We start from the raw sequence: 18,234 nt of genomic DNA on the forward strand, positions 1-18,234 counted from the left end.
GAACGAAGTGAGAGAGCAGCAGAGACATATATACATTACCAAATGTAAAATAGATAGCTAGTAGGAAGCAGCTGCATAGCACAGGGAGATCAGCTCCGTGCTTTGTGACCACCTAGAGGGGTGGGATAGGGAGGGTGGGAGGGAGATGCAAGAGGGAGGAGATATGGGGATATATGTATATGTATAGCTGATTCACTATGTTATAAAGCAGAAACTAACACACCATTGTAAAGCAATTATACTCCAATAAAGACGTCAAAAAAAAAAAGAGAGGAATCATGACAATTCATATTGTGGGTATTCTGGATGAATATAGTGGAAAGTGCGCTATGGGAAAGAATTACATGAGACTTCTCAGGAGACATAGATTAGTTAAAATTTCAAGAGTCTTTGTCTGCAAGCTTAACAAGCTTAGCCTGGATCCACTGAGCATTGGGAAGCCATTGGAAGTAGGAGTAACAGTGCCCACCCGTACTTAATAAATTCACTAAACTGCATTCAAGAATCTGGTTTCCTCCATCTTTGATTAACTCTAGCATTAACTCTTGTGTAACTTTCATTCATCCTAATTGTCATCACAGTATGATTTAGTGTGAAGCAGTAATCATCTTCATGAAATCTGTAATATATTCCTGAGTAGATCTAGGAAAATCTGAAAAAAAGCATAATATGAAGTTGATCACATATAAATTTTTTGCCTTCCTAATTCTCTAAAAATTAGGTTGTTTCTGCTCATTTTCTTAATTTTGATATATTTACATTAACTTTAAATTCATTGGAAATTAGAATAGAGACACCTAAAGGAGAATAGTGGAATATTATAAAAAATTTAGAGATTTCACTGAGCACATATGAAAACTTATCTCTATAATAGTCTTGCTAAGGTTTATTTCCATGTAATTGAGTAAATAAAATACTTATCTTTTTGCTTAAGAAAAACAAAAAAAGGGACTCATATTTTAATAGTTATCTTTACTTTTCAATATTTTTGACAGAATTTATAAAAATAGAAAATTAAAAGACTATCTTATTTCTGGAAAAACATAATCTGGATGAAAATATATTGTCATACTTCTAAATTCTTGTGGGATTTGTCAATTATTACATGTATTTTTAAGTACACATTTTGTACTATAGGCTACCTGATCCAATAAACACTAATTTCAAAAATGGATATATTTTTATAAAGAGGTATATAGAGTGCATTTGGCCTAAAACCACAAACCAGATGAGTGGAGTGGATGAGTCTAGTTTGGTGGAAATGCCTTCTGTGCAGAAGCAGGGCTCACTCCATCTCAGGGCTGGGATACAGGCTGAGACTTCCTTTCATTGTTTAGTGTTTAATCATGCAGATTTTCTCCCAGTTTTCACTTTTGCAGATGTCCAGAAGCCTGTCAAAACCTTGAAGAAAATTTGTTTTCTAGCACTTTGTGACCTAGGAATATTTTTCTTTTCTGTGAACAGCTTGTTGGTAGCATTCGCTGTTATCTGTGTATGTCATTTGCTTGGTAAAGGATTCATATTTTTCCTGGCAGAGAGCCATAGAAGAGGGTGTTTATGTCTATGTGATTTTCAAATCCCATGATTTGTAATGCCAAAACAGGAAGTTGATTTTTATCTTTCAAAAATGTTAGGTGTGCTCTTCTACTGTTGGTTAGGTCTTTAGATCTGGATTCTGCAGTAGTCATAAAATACTTCTGGAGGTTTGTTCTTCCCTGTAGAGGCAATCACACGGCTCACTCCCTCCCTTCATTCAGGTCTCTGCATCTTCGCCAGGCATTCCCTACTCACCTTGTCTAAAGCGTTTCCACTTGAGCCGCTCTCTCCCTTGACTCGGCATCATCACTGTCTTCAGAGCACTTATCACTCCCTGGCATTATGCTATGCATGCTTTTGCTTTTTTGGTTGTTTTTGGTCTCTTCCACCAGAAGTTAAGTTCCATGAGGACAGGAACTTTATGGCTCTTGCTCGTATCAGTCAATCCTGTGGCCAATATAGTGCCCTTAATAACGTTTGCTAATGTTACTAATAATAATGCTACAGGCTCTTAATAACAGGCTCATAATAAATATTTATTTAATAAAGGAATGAAATAATTCTAAGGGATCTGAAGGTGAAAGTGTTACTGAACCAGGCTTGTTTGACCTGCAGCAAGCCAGATGCTGACATCTGCAGCAGAGAAAAGGCTTATTCACGAAGCAGCCAAGCAAGTAGATGGGAGAACAAATCTCAAATCCACCTCCCCAGAGGTGACGAGCTCCGGATATTTATGGGTGAAGAGTATAGGTCAGGGGTTCAGGGGAAGGTGATTGGAGGCAGGAAAAAGGTGAGGTCATTGCTGCTTTATGCAAGCATATCTGAGTTACATGCTTCTTCATGGGACACATGTCCAGAAAATAGCAGCATTAGCGTGATCTGAGGGTGGAGCTTTTGGTCAAAGTTTACGTGGAAAGGTCATCCGTTGAAACTCAATGTGGGTCCACTATCAGAGGTGTAATCTAAATGAGTAGTTAAAGGAGTCTAGTGATATGTCTAAGCTTGGAGGGTATGCAGTTTGCAAGAACAATTAAAGTGAGCTTGATCAGTGAAGGCAAGTTACAATTTACTCTTGATTAGACAAGCAAGGTATAGTTTAATGGATCTAATCCCCAGTTTCAAAAGTATTTTGGACATCCCAAGTCAGGTTAATAAAAATGTCACTGCTCAAAAACCCAAATTAGAAATCTTTATTAATGGGCATTCAGTATATTGAAGTTTGACTTATAACTTGATACAGAGTCAAGTGATACAAAGAAAATTGTCACATTACATAAAACACATTTGACTCTAAATACACATTTGACTTTAAACTTCCTTTTTTAGCTTTATCTTTTAAAACTATCATGGGTTTTGCCTTCTCCATATTAAATTGATCCAAACAATTTAGCTAAATTGAGAGTACTTTCAGAACATACATGAATTACCCACAAAAACTGAAATTTTATATCTATTGAAAAAAAAATCAAGTTTTTAAAAAGTAGCTTGAAAAAAAAATAAATAAAAAATAAAATAAAATAAAAAGTAGCTTGGAGGATAAATTAAGATTATCTTGGATCATATGAGTGGGCCCCATGTGATCACATAAACTCTTATAAGCAGAGAACTTTCTCTGCCTAGAGTCAGAGAGATGTGATGGAAAAGAGGCAGTAGAGATGCAGCCAAGAGGAAGTCAGAGAGATCCCAGACTAATACGGATTTATCACGCTGCTGCTCGTTCTAAAATGTAGGTGTCAGGAACCAGAGAGGCTTCTAGGAGACAAGGGCAGCACTCCGCTGACAGCCAGCAAAGAAATGGGGAGTTCAGTCCTACAATCTCAAAGGACTGAATTCAGCCAACAACCTGAATGAGCTTGAAAGGAGATTCTCCCCCAAAGCCTCCTGTTAGGGATGCAGGTCTTCTGACATCTTGATTTTAGTCTTATAAGACCTGGAGCAGAGAAATTAGCTAAACCACACTGTGGCCAGATTTCCGACCCAAGAAAACAGATTATTTCCAAAGTAAGTCAATTTCTCTAAAAGCTGAACTGCAGTGGTAACAGTGGAAACCAGAGACAATGCAATCATATCTTCAAAGTTGTGAGAGAAAATATTAACCTGTCTACCTAGACAACTGAGAATACAATGAAGCCATTTTTCAAAGATAAAAGTAAAATACACGCATTTTCAGGAAAACAATAATTGAGTGATTTTTATTATCCTAAGAATTACCAAAGACTTAAGGTCAGAAAGAAGGAAAATTATTTTAGAGAGCAAATTGGATGTAAAAAAACTGGCAAGTGTGTGGGTCAATCCAAAAGTTTATATTATGAAAACGATAACAATAAATTCTAAATTGTTGGACTAAAAAGATCAAGACAGAACTAAAATCCTGTAGGAAAGTACAGCCTATAAGTAAAAGGTACAAAATGAGCTAAAATATTCAGGTGCCTTAATTGTCCAAAAAAGGGATAAAGATACTGATGATTAATTATAGTCTAAAGAAAAGAATGAAACTTTCTTAACCTGAAATGTAGTATGAATTAAAAACAAATTCAGTAAACATTATAAACATGAAGAAATATTAAACCATTCCCTTTATAATTCCTTTAAAACATTCCCTTAAGAAACAAGACAAATCTGACCACTATTATAATTTCCATTCAACATGGGACTGCACAGCCTTGCCAGTACAATAAGAAAAAGAAATAAATATACAATGGGAAGATAGAAATGAAATTATAATTTTTCTTACAATCTATGTATGATTATCTATATTACCACAAACAATATAAAACGTACAAAAGAAAAAAAGAAGTTATTAATAGCAACAAAATACAGAAAAGAAGAAAAATATAACAAATTGTGCAAGATTCATATGGAAAATGATAACATTTTATTGAAGGATGTGAAGGAAGAATTTTAAAATGTGATATAATATATTCATGGATAGGAACACTCAATACTGAAAAGATATCAATTCTTTTCAACATACATATATTTTTCAGACATATTGTTTTTTAATTCCTAAAAAAATCCTAAGAGCATTCTTCAATAAATTTAGCAAGCTGATTCTAAAATATATATGAAAGACCAAAGGGCCAAAAATAGCCAAGACACTTAAGAAGAAGAATTAGCTTAGGAGACTTATAAACATACTGTGACTTATTATAATGTATTGTACCCAGTACAGTATAGTTTTGACTCAGGGGTAAAATAGCAGACCAATTATGCAGCATAGAGAATCCAGAAATAGATTCGGGATAAATAGAGAATCCATAAATGGATCCCAGGTACATAGAGAATCCAGAAATAGATCCTTGATGTATGACAGCAACAATGGAGAAAGATGGTTTGTTCAGAAAACTGCACTGTCGTACAATTGAATAACCACATAGGAAGAAAATGAATCCCAAATTTGTACCATACAAAAATAAGAGTTCCAGATAGATACTTTTAGAAAACAAAGTAGGACTTGTTAAACAAAACGTACCAAAAACACAAACCTAAGAGAAAAGGTTGACTAAATGGAATATGTTAGAATCAAGAATTTATGTCCGTTAAAAAAAGTCAGAAAGAAAATGAAAATACAAACCACAAACTGGTGTAGAAACTTAATCGATTTTGTATATTTGTATATTTTGTATATTGATCCAGCAAACTTTTGTAAGGTTCTTATTATTTATAATAATTTGTCAATAGATTTCAGAATTTTGCAAATAGACAATCACTCTATCTACAAATAATTATAGTTTTATTTTTTATTTCCAAAGACATTGTAGTATATAATAGAATGTTACATGTCAGGTGCAAGATGCAATAACTCTTCCTATCCCTTCGAAGGAATATCCCAGCCATAGGTCACTCTGTGGGAAGACTGAAAGAAATTGCTGCTGTGTAACTCTTCCCATGGCATTATAGTTTCTATCCTCAAGAGGTCATAGACTCCACTGTATTTGATAGACTCTGGGTCCATAGACTCCACTGTATTTGATAGACTCTGGGTCTAAGACTGGCTCAGGTCTGGAATCTGAGAGAGGTATTGTGATTTTTCAATAGCAGGTATCAGCCAAGAGAATTAACTGTTAAACTATGAAAAGCAATAAGAGTTTGGTAATTTTACTGAATAAAACACCAACATACTAACAATCAGTGATTTTCTTATATATCTTAAATAAACAATAGAAAATGTAGTTGAATATAGTCATCTTAATGAGAAAAGCTGTAAAATAGTTAAGGATACACTAACAGGAAATGTACAATATCTATATCATGAAAACTATAAAATCAAATTTGTTCATAAAAGAAATATTTGGAAAGAAATACCATACTCTTGGAGTAGGAAGACCATGAAACGTAAAGATATCAGCATCTTCCAGTACATTCTATACTATACCAAAGATTCATTTGCAATATCTACTTTAAAAGATCTTATTAACGAGATTTATTTTATTGCCTTTATTTTATTGGATTTGGATCCAATAAAATAAATGGAATTATTTAACTGATCTTATTAAGGACATTTAGGCTGTTCCCAAGTTTTTTGCTAATTCAAAAATTTTTTCAACAAAAAGATTGCATTTTATGGTCACAATCTATGCTGCAGTGAACTGTAGATATATTTCTAGGAAGTGGATTTTAAAGAGAAGTTCATGTGTCTACATATGTATTCATTTGTACATTCTTATATATTTACTCTTCTGTGTATTATTCTATTGGGTGAAATAAAGTCCCAGTATGCTATGTAACTGGGTATGTGTAGGTGATTAAGTGCTGACCAATTAGGTGTGAATGGAAGTGAGAAGGGTCACTTCTCAACCCTGTTGTTAGAGGTAAGTGCCCTCTGTTTCCCCATTTTTCCTTTCTTCTTGCTGGAATGCAGAGGATATGGAAGTTGCTGGAGCAGACACCCAGGACCAGGAGATGAACAACACGGTCAGGAATGTGAACCCAAGAAAAGGACCTGCAACTCTCATAACTGGAGCTACCATACAGCCTGCATCACCTACCTGCATTTTTACATGAAAAGCACACTCAAACCTCTGCATGCCTGTCACGTTGAGAAGAAACCCAGTGGGGTCTGAAGGATGCAGTACAGCTGAGTCAGTGATGCTTCACTGATTTTATCTCACCCACAGGAATAGTTCACTTTGTTTGATACGATCATTGTTAATAGTGAGGGTCCTACAGCCTAGACATATTTTAATAAGAAAACTAATTTCACATGGCATGACTTGCTTTTATCGCACTCATACAGGCTCCTCCAATGATCAGTGTTCATTCTTGAGCACTCCCCAAGTCACTCATTCAAAAACTCATTCTAAAACCTATTAGGAGTGATGGCAAATATTTAAAAATTTTGGAACCAATTTCTTTCTTTTTAAAAATAAAAACTTTCGTATTCTCTATGGCTCTCTAAAGCTACATTTGATAAGTTGATATTCAAATTCCCATTATGCTAGAATCCAGCAAAAAGGTGGAACAAATCATTGTTACCTGCAAGTTGGATGAATCTTGAGGGAACTGCAAGGACATAAGCACACCCACACACGCACACACACACACACGAATGCATGTAAAACTGGGGACATCTAAATAAGATCAGTGGATTGTACCAATGTCAGTATCCTGGTGGTGATGTTGTACCATAGCTTTGCAAGATGTTTCTATTGGCAGATACTTGGTAAAGGGTACAAGGGATCCCTCTTTATGATTTCTTACAACTGCATGTGAGTCTACAATGATACCAAAATGAAAATTTTTAAAAAAAGGAAAGAAGGAAAAGGAATGGAGCATACATACAACAAAGAGGAATACACAGTTGGATTTAGAAAAAACTTTGTGAAAGACTGAAATGAGCTATGGAGTGGCGACTAATGAAATAGGACAGGAGACACAGGACGAGGTCTCTAGGGATCAAGTCTATCCCGCCAAACCTCAGAGAATCTTGGGACATGAAAATGCCAGGTTTGAGTAAAAGTATGAGAGATGTGGGAATGAAAATAAGTTGATTGACTGTAAATACGTTTATTGTGCAGTCCACTGCCCATTTCCCCCCAAATGACACCTGACAGCCAGATAACCAGGTATTCTCCATAGCACCTCCCAACTCCCATTCCTCCATCACCACTCCCCCCTCCTCCCTTCTGCAAAAAGTGGTTTTCTTTCTAAAGAGATTCTATGAAGTTTCTGGGGAAAACCAGAGCACTTAGTCTAGTAGTTCATGTTCCAGAGCAAAGCACGTGAACTCTAGCATTTACGGGATGTCACAGAACTACAGCCATCCTGTTACCCGAAAACAGGGTTCGCCTCTTGTGGGTGTCAGGCAAAAAGACACAACCAAGCCAAAGAGCAGGAGAAGGAAGGATTTATTACTTGCAGCAAGTAAGGAGAACACCGGGGATCTTTCCCAAAGCAGTGTCTCCCCAAACAGCAAAATTGGGGAAGTTTTAAGCTGAGTACATACATATTCATGAAAGGGCTTGGGCCGTGGACAGAGTCCAAGCTTTAGTTGAAGTCATGAGGGTTAGAAAAGGTCAACAACATCATCCCTTAGGTTCCAGTTGATCTGGTGGTTGAGCGCTTCAGGCTAATCATTACCACTGAAACAGAACTGGGAGCCTTTACAACTGATATATTATCTTTGCTATAGTTACTTCTCTTGCCTGATATTAGTCATTTGATTCTGCATTCTTTTGATCCCTTAAGATCATTAATTACTGAGATCTGTTCAAGGGCGAGGATTGTGGCCAGGCTGAGATCACAAAACGGCTTAGGCTAAAACTGGCTTCTACTTCTGTCAAGAAGACCATACCTGTTTCTCTTTCTCCGGGGACTCCCTACCCTGTCTGCTTACAATCTCCCCATCTACTCATAGTCAAGCAAAGGTCCTATCTGTAAAATGGAGATTCTAATATCAGGCACGTCCAGTTATGGTAAAAATTAAATAAGAGAATGGATATGAACATAACTTCACAAAATGTGATAGGCTACACAAAGTTGGGTTAATAAAAAAAAAAAAACATAACTTTACAAAGTGTGATAGACTATGCAAGTTTTGGCAAATAAAAATTTGGCAAGGGGGCTTCCCTGGTGGCGCAGTGGTTGAGAATCTGCCTGCCGATGCAGGGGACACGGGTTCGAGCCCTGGTCCGGGAAGATCCCACATGCCGCGGAGCGACTAAGCCCGTGTGCCAGAACTACTGAGCCTGCGCGTCTGGAGCCTGTGCTCCGCAACAAGAGAGGCCGCGATAGTGAGAGGCCCGCGCACCGCGATGAAGAGTGGCCCCCGCTTGCCGCAACTAGAGAAAGCCCTCACACAGAAACGAAGACCCAACACGGCCAAAAATAAATAAATAAATAAGTAAATAAATTTATTAAAAAAAAAAATTTGGCAAGGTTTGGTTAATAATAATAGTGTTAAATCTGTTAAATTAACTTAACAAGGACGCCATTAGACTGAGGGGCCTTTAATGCCATAGTAACCTATACAAGCAAACCAAAACCTAAGCTTGAAATGTCTCAAGGTTAAGAAGTCAGAACCTAAGAACAGCCAATCACGAACAGCCAAATAAGGTAAATGCTTAAGCTTAGCCAATGGAATAATCTCCTTGCTTGGCTTCCGCCTCTTCTCGGTAAAATCTTTCCCCTAGCCCTTATGGGTGGGGCGGAGGTCTTCCAACCTCTCTGGTTTGGCCCCGCCCAATTCCAACAGATTTTTCCTCAACTAGCTCTTAAAAAGTTTAATATGCCTCAGTTTCTCTTTTAACAAATCCAAGGAGGAAAGAACAAAATGGAGAGCAAGGCTGAAGACTGTGGTGGGAGTGGGGTGTGGTGTAGAGATAATTAACACACTACTTGCTGCAGGTTCGTCTTCTCAGCCAAGCCCCACCCTCTGCCCCTTCTGCCCTGGTTCAAGTTTTAGCTTAGTCACAAAGCATTCGGTGGTTTACATTCCACTGGGATCCACAGTCAGAAGATCAGCTGCCCAAATTCCTTCTGTTCCTGTCTGCCATGACATCAAGGCAGTTGCTAAAGTTACAGCCAGGAAGCTCATTCTTACTCTCAAATAATTGGAACATGGAAAATGGCTCTATGGAGGGAAGGAGGTAAGAATTCCCTTTTCTTTTCCCCTTCTATAATCTCCTCCTCCCAGCCCCCAGGCCCTGGTCTAGACTTTTTGTCAACATTCAGGTACTTAAAGGAATCACTTTATGACCTTGGCCAAGTCATTTAACTACAATGAGGTTTTTCCCTAACGTGTAAAATGAGATTCAACAATTTAACCCGGAAGTGCACATACTTGAACTCTGTTTGCCCTAAAAGCTTATTTTACATGACAGTCAGTTGTCCGAGGCCGAAAGGGTTGTACAATGGAGTACTCAGAAAACAAGAGAGCTTCAATTTTATCTTTCAAATCATTTCTAACTTGATAGATTAAAAATTTAATTTCCTCTTTCCTATCATGTATAGCAGGTGTTTTACCTCTTCGGTTGTTTGACTATTGATTTCTTTCTTTCATTTCTTCCACTCTTTCCTAGGTCTCTGAACTTAAATTTTTTCATGTGTTAATTGAGGTGATTATAATACTCATCCCAAAACTAACAAATGAGTTAATAAAAGGACTCTTATAAAGCATTTAGATCCCGAGGTCAATCCATGGTAACTATAGTGCCTGACGTATACAAACCCTATTCCTAATGTCTTAAAAAATGACTTGGATTAGAAAATCTCTAAGAGCTATTCTAGGTTTTATTTTAGCTAATTTTATGGTGATAATTTCCTAATTATAGTGACATTATTATAAGTTTTCATTTTTTTTTTTATAAATTTATTTATTTATTTATATTTATTTTTTGGCTGTGTTGGGTCTTCGTTTCTGTGCGAGGGCTTTCTCTAGTTGCGGCGAGCAGGGGCCACTCTTCATCGCGGTGCGCGGGCCTCTCACTGTCGCGGCCTCTCTTGTTGCGGAGCACAGGCTCCAGACGCACAGGCTCAGTGGTTGTGGCTCACGGGCTTAGTCGCTCCGCGGCATGTGGGATCTTCCCAGACCAGGGCTCGAACCTGTGTCCCCTGCATTGGCAGGCAGATTCTTAACCACTGCGCCACCAGGAAAGCCCCAAGTTCTCATTTTTTAAATGTCATGCTATTAATCGAGAAGATATAAAATAAAGTTAAACTGAAACAGTAGTAGTGGACTTCGACAGGACTAAAATGGGTCTATTCAGTATCTAAATATATATTTTAGTAGAAATTATATTTATATAAAATAACAAAAAATGACTAGTAGAAATGGAAAAGGAAAACAGGAAAACAGTGGTAGTATTTTTTGGTGAACATTAAATCTTGAACATAATTTATTGTTGTTTCTTACATGTAACAGCATGATTTTACGATTTTGAATAACTTAAAATAAATTTAACCTTGAAGAAGTGTACTTAAACAATAAATGAGAAAGATAGTTTGTGTTATCCCATAGGTGGAAAAAATACCTCCGTCACATTTATTTGTTTCAAGGGAATTCATGACACACAAGCTTATGGCTAACCAGCTCAAATGAATTGTCCAGATATAAAAATATTCTCAACAGTGTTCTCCACCAAAAGTACTTTTTGGTTATAAATAAAATGTGTCTAAGCTTTGAAATGGTGTTATTATATTAAGAGAAATACAATACTCTAGATAACTAATTTTTTTTTCTCTAACTTTTGCTTCCACCAGCTTTTTTCCTTATCTCTTACAGGTCTTTAAAATTTTGAAAACAAAAAGCACGCTAACACTGGAGTAGTTGTTTTTAAGTTTTATTAAACGCTCATTTCCTCTTACTTAGTTCACACCCTAACAGAAGAATTCCAGGGGAAGAGACAGTAGAGAAACGTCCTTGAAAATCTATGTATAGTCTGTGGAATTGTATTCCCCTGTGAATGATTATTTTTTTTTAATCACACACAGTTTACACTAGTGGATACTAAATGCCTATACATTCAAAGTTCTCAATGCCCAAATACTTTCATTTTGTAACTGAGATTGTGTTATACACTACAAAGTACAAACGTTTCCTTGAAACAACTCTGGTTTATTCATTACTATAACTTGAATTGGCCCTTATCAAAATAATTTTAGATGTATTATATGTAGGCAATAGATATACTCCCCAAAAGATAATTATAATCTCCTTTTAATAAAAGAGTTCATTTATTAAAGGAACCTTTAGAGGATTATTTCTGGTAAAATGGTGATTCATTTTATGATACAAAAGAATCAAACAATAGATAATATTTTAAAAACAAGGTAGATATGTATTATGTGGGTCCACATTTTATCTTTACATAATTTTGTTTTTATTTATTTCAAACAGATTTCATTGTATGTTTTAGTTTGTTAAAAAGATATACTTTGCGAAGAATATCTTTAAAAAAATTTATGTGAATAACATCCCCAGTTCATTTTGAGAGGTTTTTTTTTAATGTTTTGATACATAAATTATATGACACATAAATTATATGACACATTATATTAACATCCCCAGTTCATTTTGAGGGTTTTTTTTTTAATGTTTTGATACATAAATTATATGACATAAATTATATGACACAGGGCTGATACCCGCAATGTAGAGTATGTAACCTCATCCTCTTTGTATCTTGAATACTAAATGCACGCGTACAAGGCATATAGAGAGCAATAAATCATGCTGTGGAGTAAAGAAAAAAAATATGCTGTGAATTAGTGGTGCTAAAAGAAAACCTTTACATTACACATGGAAGCTAATTAAGTCCCAATTAAAGAAAAAAGTGTTAGGTTTTTAACATTCATTGAAAAGAAGCTAAGCAAGAGCAAAGATATATGGTGATGCCATAATATCGCTCTTAGAAATTAATATTTAAAAATAATTTCCACTGACACCCATTACCATGATCATAATCAAAGACTCAGATAATTTATTTTGCCCTTCTCACAGTGATTTCAGAGTGGCTAAATGGAACAGAAAGACCTAAAAGTAGGCAAGCAATGCTGTAAAACTACTACAATAGGAAAAAATTGGAGGAATGCTTGTGCATTCTATAGCCACCCTATCCAATGTGGTAGCCACATTTGTCTATTTAAAACCAAAAATAAATGAACTAAGATTAAATTTAATTATAAGTTCAGTTTATCAGTCACACTAGCCACATGTCATGTGCTCAAGCTACATGCGGCTAGTAGCTGCCATATTAGGCACCACGGACACAGATTTCCATCGTCACAGAAAGCTTTATTGGACTGTGCTATCCTACAATTACCAGATTTGGAAAAAGCTTCCATTAAATTTGGATTATTTTTAAATGTCTCTGGGGTTATTCAAATTTTATAAAGTAGTGATGAGATAGTAGAAATATGCTTCTACTATTTAGGTTTCTACTAAACCTAGTTTTAAAAGGTTATATAACCTCATGAGAAGAACATAAAATTTGGTCTCAGATAATTCTGGGTTCTAATCCTACCTCTGCTGAGTGACCTTGGATGTATTATTTTTAGTTTCTGAGACTTTGTTCATTTATTCGCATAATGTAACGCTTATCTCCTAAGAAGTTTATAAATATTAGAAATAATGTATGGAAAGTGATTCCTACAGTACCTGAGACATAGTAGGTATTCAATTATGGTAGTTATCATTTTTGTCAATTAACAAGTGGGAAGAGAGTAAAGCTGTTAATGGTTATACACAAAAACCATGCCTTTGAATAAGGTGTGAGGTTTTATTTGCTAGAAAAAGTGTCTTATAAGTGCCTCAGTTTATTTCAGAAGCTTAACACCAAAAATGTTTGGAATCGTGGTAATCACAGGACAGGGAGGAAATGACCACGCCAGGACAGGAAAATATATAAGCACAAAGGAATCAGTGAGTCAGGAAGAGGATAATGAGAAAATGAACTGGTATGAAGGGGAAAAGGAGAGATGATAAAAGAAGAAAGATACAGATATACAAGGCAGGAAAGGAAAAACTAATCTCAGATGAAGTTCCTCCTGGAAATGTACCAGAGAGGAGTGAGAAGCATAATGACCTAATCAAATAAGGAAGGAAAAATCATTTCTCACTACAAGACTATGAGGAAACAGCTTTCCTATAAAATTATTTTTCTTGTGCTAGAGAGGCAAATATGGCTAAAAGATTCAAGAGAAAAAAGGTGGCAAAACTGCTGAAGAACATCTATTCCTGGTGTGCTTTACAACCTTAAACAAGTCACTCTAAACTGATATGCCACTGTTTTGTGATACACAAAATCCATTCGGTGGACTAGTTGATATTTATCCCCTCCAGATTCAGTATGTAATACGTATGGTGAGTACTTTGGCTCTGACAACGAAAATGTGCATTCTCTGAGATCGTCGTTCATCAGAAAGAGGCATCCCAGTAAAGACGCAAGGTCCATCTGCCAGAGGAGCATGCATGAAGGATAACACAGTAATGGAGAACAGAATTGTTACAAGTCAATGTGGCCAAACCTTCCATAGTAGAGAATAAAGGAGTCAACAAGATAAAATTTCATCCCTAGGGAAAGATCTGGGGCATTGTTTGTATATTCCATGGGGAAAATATCAAGTGCTTGAAACTAACCAGGACATTGGAAGGGACAGGATGTTTGGAAGAGGAAGCAAATCACCTCTTTCATAGAAAACTGGGGCTTTTTAACACCCAGAAGTAATAGAAATATGTTGGATAAAACAAGAAGCAAGGCGAGGAGCTTAGAAAATTGTGAGATAGCCCTGAGGCCTCAGACTCAGGAATCAATTTCCATTTGATTCAAAAAGCAAAGTCAGACAATATAAAGACAATAACAAAACCTATTATTATTATTCAACATACATATCTGAATACCTAGATTGACCCTAAATAGTGTTAGGTACTAGGGATGCAATGATGAACAAAACAATCATAATCCCAGCCCTTTGAAACTTAAAAACAGTCTATGTCTAGGAGTCAGTAGTTCAATGGGACTTCCCTGGTGGTCCAGTGGTTAGGACTTCCACTGCCAGGGGCCACGTTGGATCCCTGGTGGGGGAACTAAGATCCCACATGCCGCGTGGCACGGCCAGAATAAAAGAAAAAAAAACAAAAATAAAAATAGGTAATTCTTTTTCAGGCGTAATTTACACTGTTAATTTAATAAACACATATATTCATATTGATAAGGGCATTAATTTAGGAAAGTCAGCTATGTTAAGTACTGCCAGGAGTAGATGAAACTCACCAGAAGATGGCAATACATAACTCCGTATCTCTCTGCCATTAAATTTGCTGCAGCCAAAAGATTAGAGATTGCTTGTAGTCAGCCTAAAACACCTCCATTGCAAATAATCCTTTTCATGTTAGTCATGTGCATTAGGCATGCTATGTATATTTTGCTTTTTGCTTTTTGTTTTTTTTTTAATTGGGTTGTTTGCTTGTTCCATTGAGTTTTGAGATACAAGTCCTTTTTTAAAAAAATTATTTATTTAGTTGGTTGTACCGGGTCTTAGTTGCAGCAGGCAGCCTCCTTAGTTGTGGTATGTGAACTCTTAGTTGCGTCCAGAATGTGAACTCTAGTTCCCTGACCAGGGATCAAACCCAGGCCCCCTGCATTGGGAGCTCAGAGTCTTATCCACTGCGCCACCAGGGCACCATCCACTGGGCCACCCCCGCTACGTGTATTTCGATCACCGGGCAGTATGGGCATTGTCAGATTTATGGGTTTTATTGATGACCAGGTAGCTAAAAAGTCCAGTGCTATAAAAATCTCAGATCTGGAGGCCCATAGGAAGACATCTCTTTCATGTCCTGGTCCTCCTTATCCTTTTCTATTTTCAACAATGTACATAGCAAGATTTATGAACATAAAGTAGAATCATCTTATCAAAATTAGCTGTATTTTACATTTGCATTTTTTTTTAATTTTTAAAAATTAAAAAAAACCATTCTGGCATGCGGGATCTTAGTTCCCAGGCCAGGGATTGGACCCATGCCCCCTGCAGTGGAAGTGTGTAGTCTTAACCACTGGACCACCAGGGAAGTCCCTCTAATTTTACATTTGAATCAACATGTAATCAATATAAAAATTATTAATTAAATATATTACATTTTTGGACTGTCTTTAAATACAGTTTGTATTTTACACTTAAAGGGCATATCAGTTCAGATTAGGCATATTTCAAATGCTCAATAGCAACATGTAGCTAGTAGCTACTGTGTTGGACAGAAAAGCTCTAAACATGCCAATTAAAAGGCTGAGATCCACATAGTGGTTAAAAAAGAACTTACTGGCTGACAGTTTCCTTAAAAAGTTAAAAATATACCTACAAAATGACAAAAAAAAAAAATTCTGTTCTTAGGTATTTACCCAAGAGTAAAGGAAATATCCATCCACTCAAAGACTTAAACAAGAATATTCACAGCAGCTTTATTTGTAATTACTCAAACTGGAAACAACCCAGATGTCTATCAGTGGCTGAATGGATAAACAAATCGTTTCATATTCATATAATAGCATGCTACTCAACAATAAAAAGGAAAAACTTATTGATATAAGCGACAATATGAATGAATCTCAAAATCACTATGCTTTGTAAAAGAAGCCAGGCAATAAAAAGGATACATATTATATGATTCCGTTTCTACAAAATTCTATAAAATGCAAACTAATCCATCATGACTGAAAGTAGGACAATGGTTGCCTAGGGAGGGAAAGATGGATTACCAAGGGGCACAAGGAATTTCTGCAGGGTAATGAAAATATTTTTTTACCTTGATTGTTAAGAAGAATATACATAGACATATGTCAAAACTGATAAAAATGAATACTTTAAATGTGATGTTTATCATATTTCGAGGAAGTTTTAAAAGAACAGTAAGTAATAAAACTAGAAATAATCAACAAACCAGAAATCAAAGTACCCTTCCATGTGACTATTTGAATACTCTCTTAAACAATGATTCTGTTAGAGAAAAAAATCTATGCGACAATTGTAGAAATTGAGAGAACAATAGATTTTACAGAAACAATAACTACCACTGGACTTAACCAGAGCATGAAGTTCTTACTCTGAAAATTGGAAACTGAGAGAAAATAACTAAGTGTTTGTTCTGTCTTTCCTGAACAAACTGTATGTCTGGGTAACTTCAGCTGAGGAAGCAAAGGCTTTCTTACAGAAGATTCCCAACTGCTAAATGTAGAAGAAATGATCAAGTTTTTTTCTTTTCTTTTTTTTTAATCACCATTTTGCAATGCTTAGTGAAATAATTAATCAAACGACGGTCATCATTGAGTAAACCCATCAAAAGATAGGTTAAAAGGGAACATTACAATAAAAGTATCAGGTTTTGTCATCTGAGCCCACCAGTCATTTTGAACTTCACAAAAAGAAGAGCCAGACATCATGTGTCTCCTTATATGAGGTGATGTCAAGCACTCAACAGCACAGATGAAAAATTTGTAACATGAATGTGTTCCTGAACTTAATCAGAACTTTGGACCCAATTTCCGTTTGCATGAACTAAGACTATGAAGAAGCAAAGAGATAAATCCAGAATGTCAGGCATTATGCAAGACAATTGACCCAGTTTCAGTAAGAAGTAAACGGCAGGAGAAATCAAGATCGAGGAGCAGGGCAATTGCTCCAGATATAAATATACTTAAGAAATTCAACAATTAAATGCATTGTGTGGACCCTGTTTGAAGCCTGAGTTTAAAAAAAAAGAAAAGAAAATCACTGTAAAAAAAAAGCATTTCAGGGCTTCCCTGGTGGCGCAGTGGTTGAGAGTCTGCCTGCCAATGCAGGGGACACGGGTTCGAGCCCTGGTCTGGGAAGATCCCACATGCCGCGGAGCGACTAAGCCCGTGAGCCACAACCACTGAGCCTGCGCGTCTGGAGCCTGTGCTCCACAACAAGAGAGGCCGTGACAGTGAGAGGCCCGCGCACCGCGATGAAGAGTGGCCCCCGCTTGCCGCAACTGGGGAAAGCCCTCGCACAGAAACGAAGACCCAACACAGCCAAATAAATAAATAAATAAATAAATAAATAATAAAGTTCCGAAGCATTAAAAAAAAAAACAAAAACCATTTCACAACCAATTATGAACATTTAATTACAGATTGCATATTAGATGCATCAAAGAATTGTTAATTTTGTCACTGATAACGATACTACAGTTGTGTTAAAAAAATACCATTTTTTAAAGAGGTGCATACTGAAGTATGTAAGGGTGAAATAATTTGATACCTAAGATTTGCCTTAAAATACTTTATCAAAGGAAAACATGTTTAAAATTTGGATAAAGCAAAATCTTGAAGATTGTTAAAATTAGGTCATGGGTATATTGGGTGTTCTCTCTACTTTTGTAGTTGTTTAAAATTTTTTCATGACAAAATGTACCAAGCCACACATAGTATCTTGTTAATATGACATGAGAAGAAGCATCTGGTTCAAGACAGCAAGTAGCACACTTATTTGCCTCTCATCCATCTGACATTCCAATGAAATAAAAAAAATAGAAGCATGAAAAAGGAATAACCACAAAATGAGACAGATAATAGGAGAGCGTATCTTTAGTATAAGAGAGGCGCCAAGGCATTTCTGGAAGACTGAAGGGTGTATGTTGATGAATGAAATCAGCAAAGAAAGCCATAACCGAGAGACTATCCTATGCAGATGATGTCTGTAAACAAGGTACCCAATAGGGATTCCTGCCTCAAAGTCAGAGAA

The 18,234-nt window shown here is 36.3% G+C and overlaps 2 long non-coding RNA genes across 2 annotated transcripts in view; one reads left to right on the forward strand and one right to left on the reverse strand.

Moving 5' to 3' along the window:
* Positions 1-18,234, forward strand: part of LOC309667003 — a 1,042,512-nt gene that overhangs the window by 1,010,773 nt on the left and 13,505 nt on the right. The gene's annotated exons all lie outside the window — the stretch shown is intronic.
* On the reverse strand, positions 5,253-6,911 carry LOC309667396. Its single transcript, XR_014267744.1, has 2 exons — positions 5,529-6,911; positions 5,253-5,494 (listed from the first exon to the last, which is right to left on the reverse strand). It is a non-coding gene; the product is annotated as an uncharacterized lncRNA (long non-coding RNA).

The sequence above is a fragment of the Balaenoptera physalus genome, assembly GCF_965194825.1.
Source record: "Balaenoptera physalus genome assembly, chromosome: 9".
Lineage (NCBI taxonomy): Eukaryota > Metazoa > Chordata > Mammalia > Artiodactyla > Balaenopteridae > Balaenoptera > Balaenoptera physalus.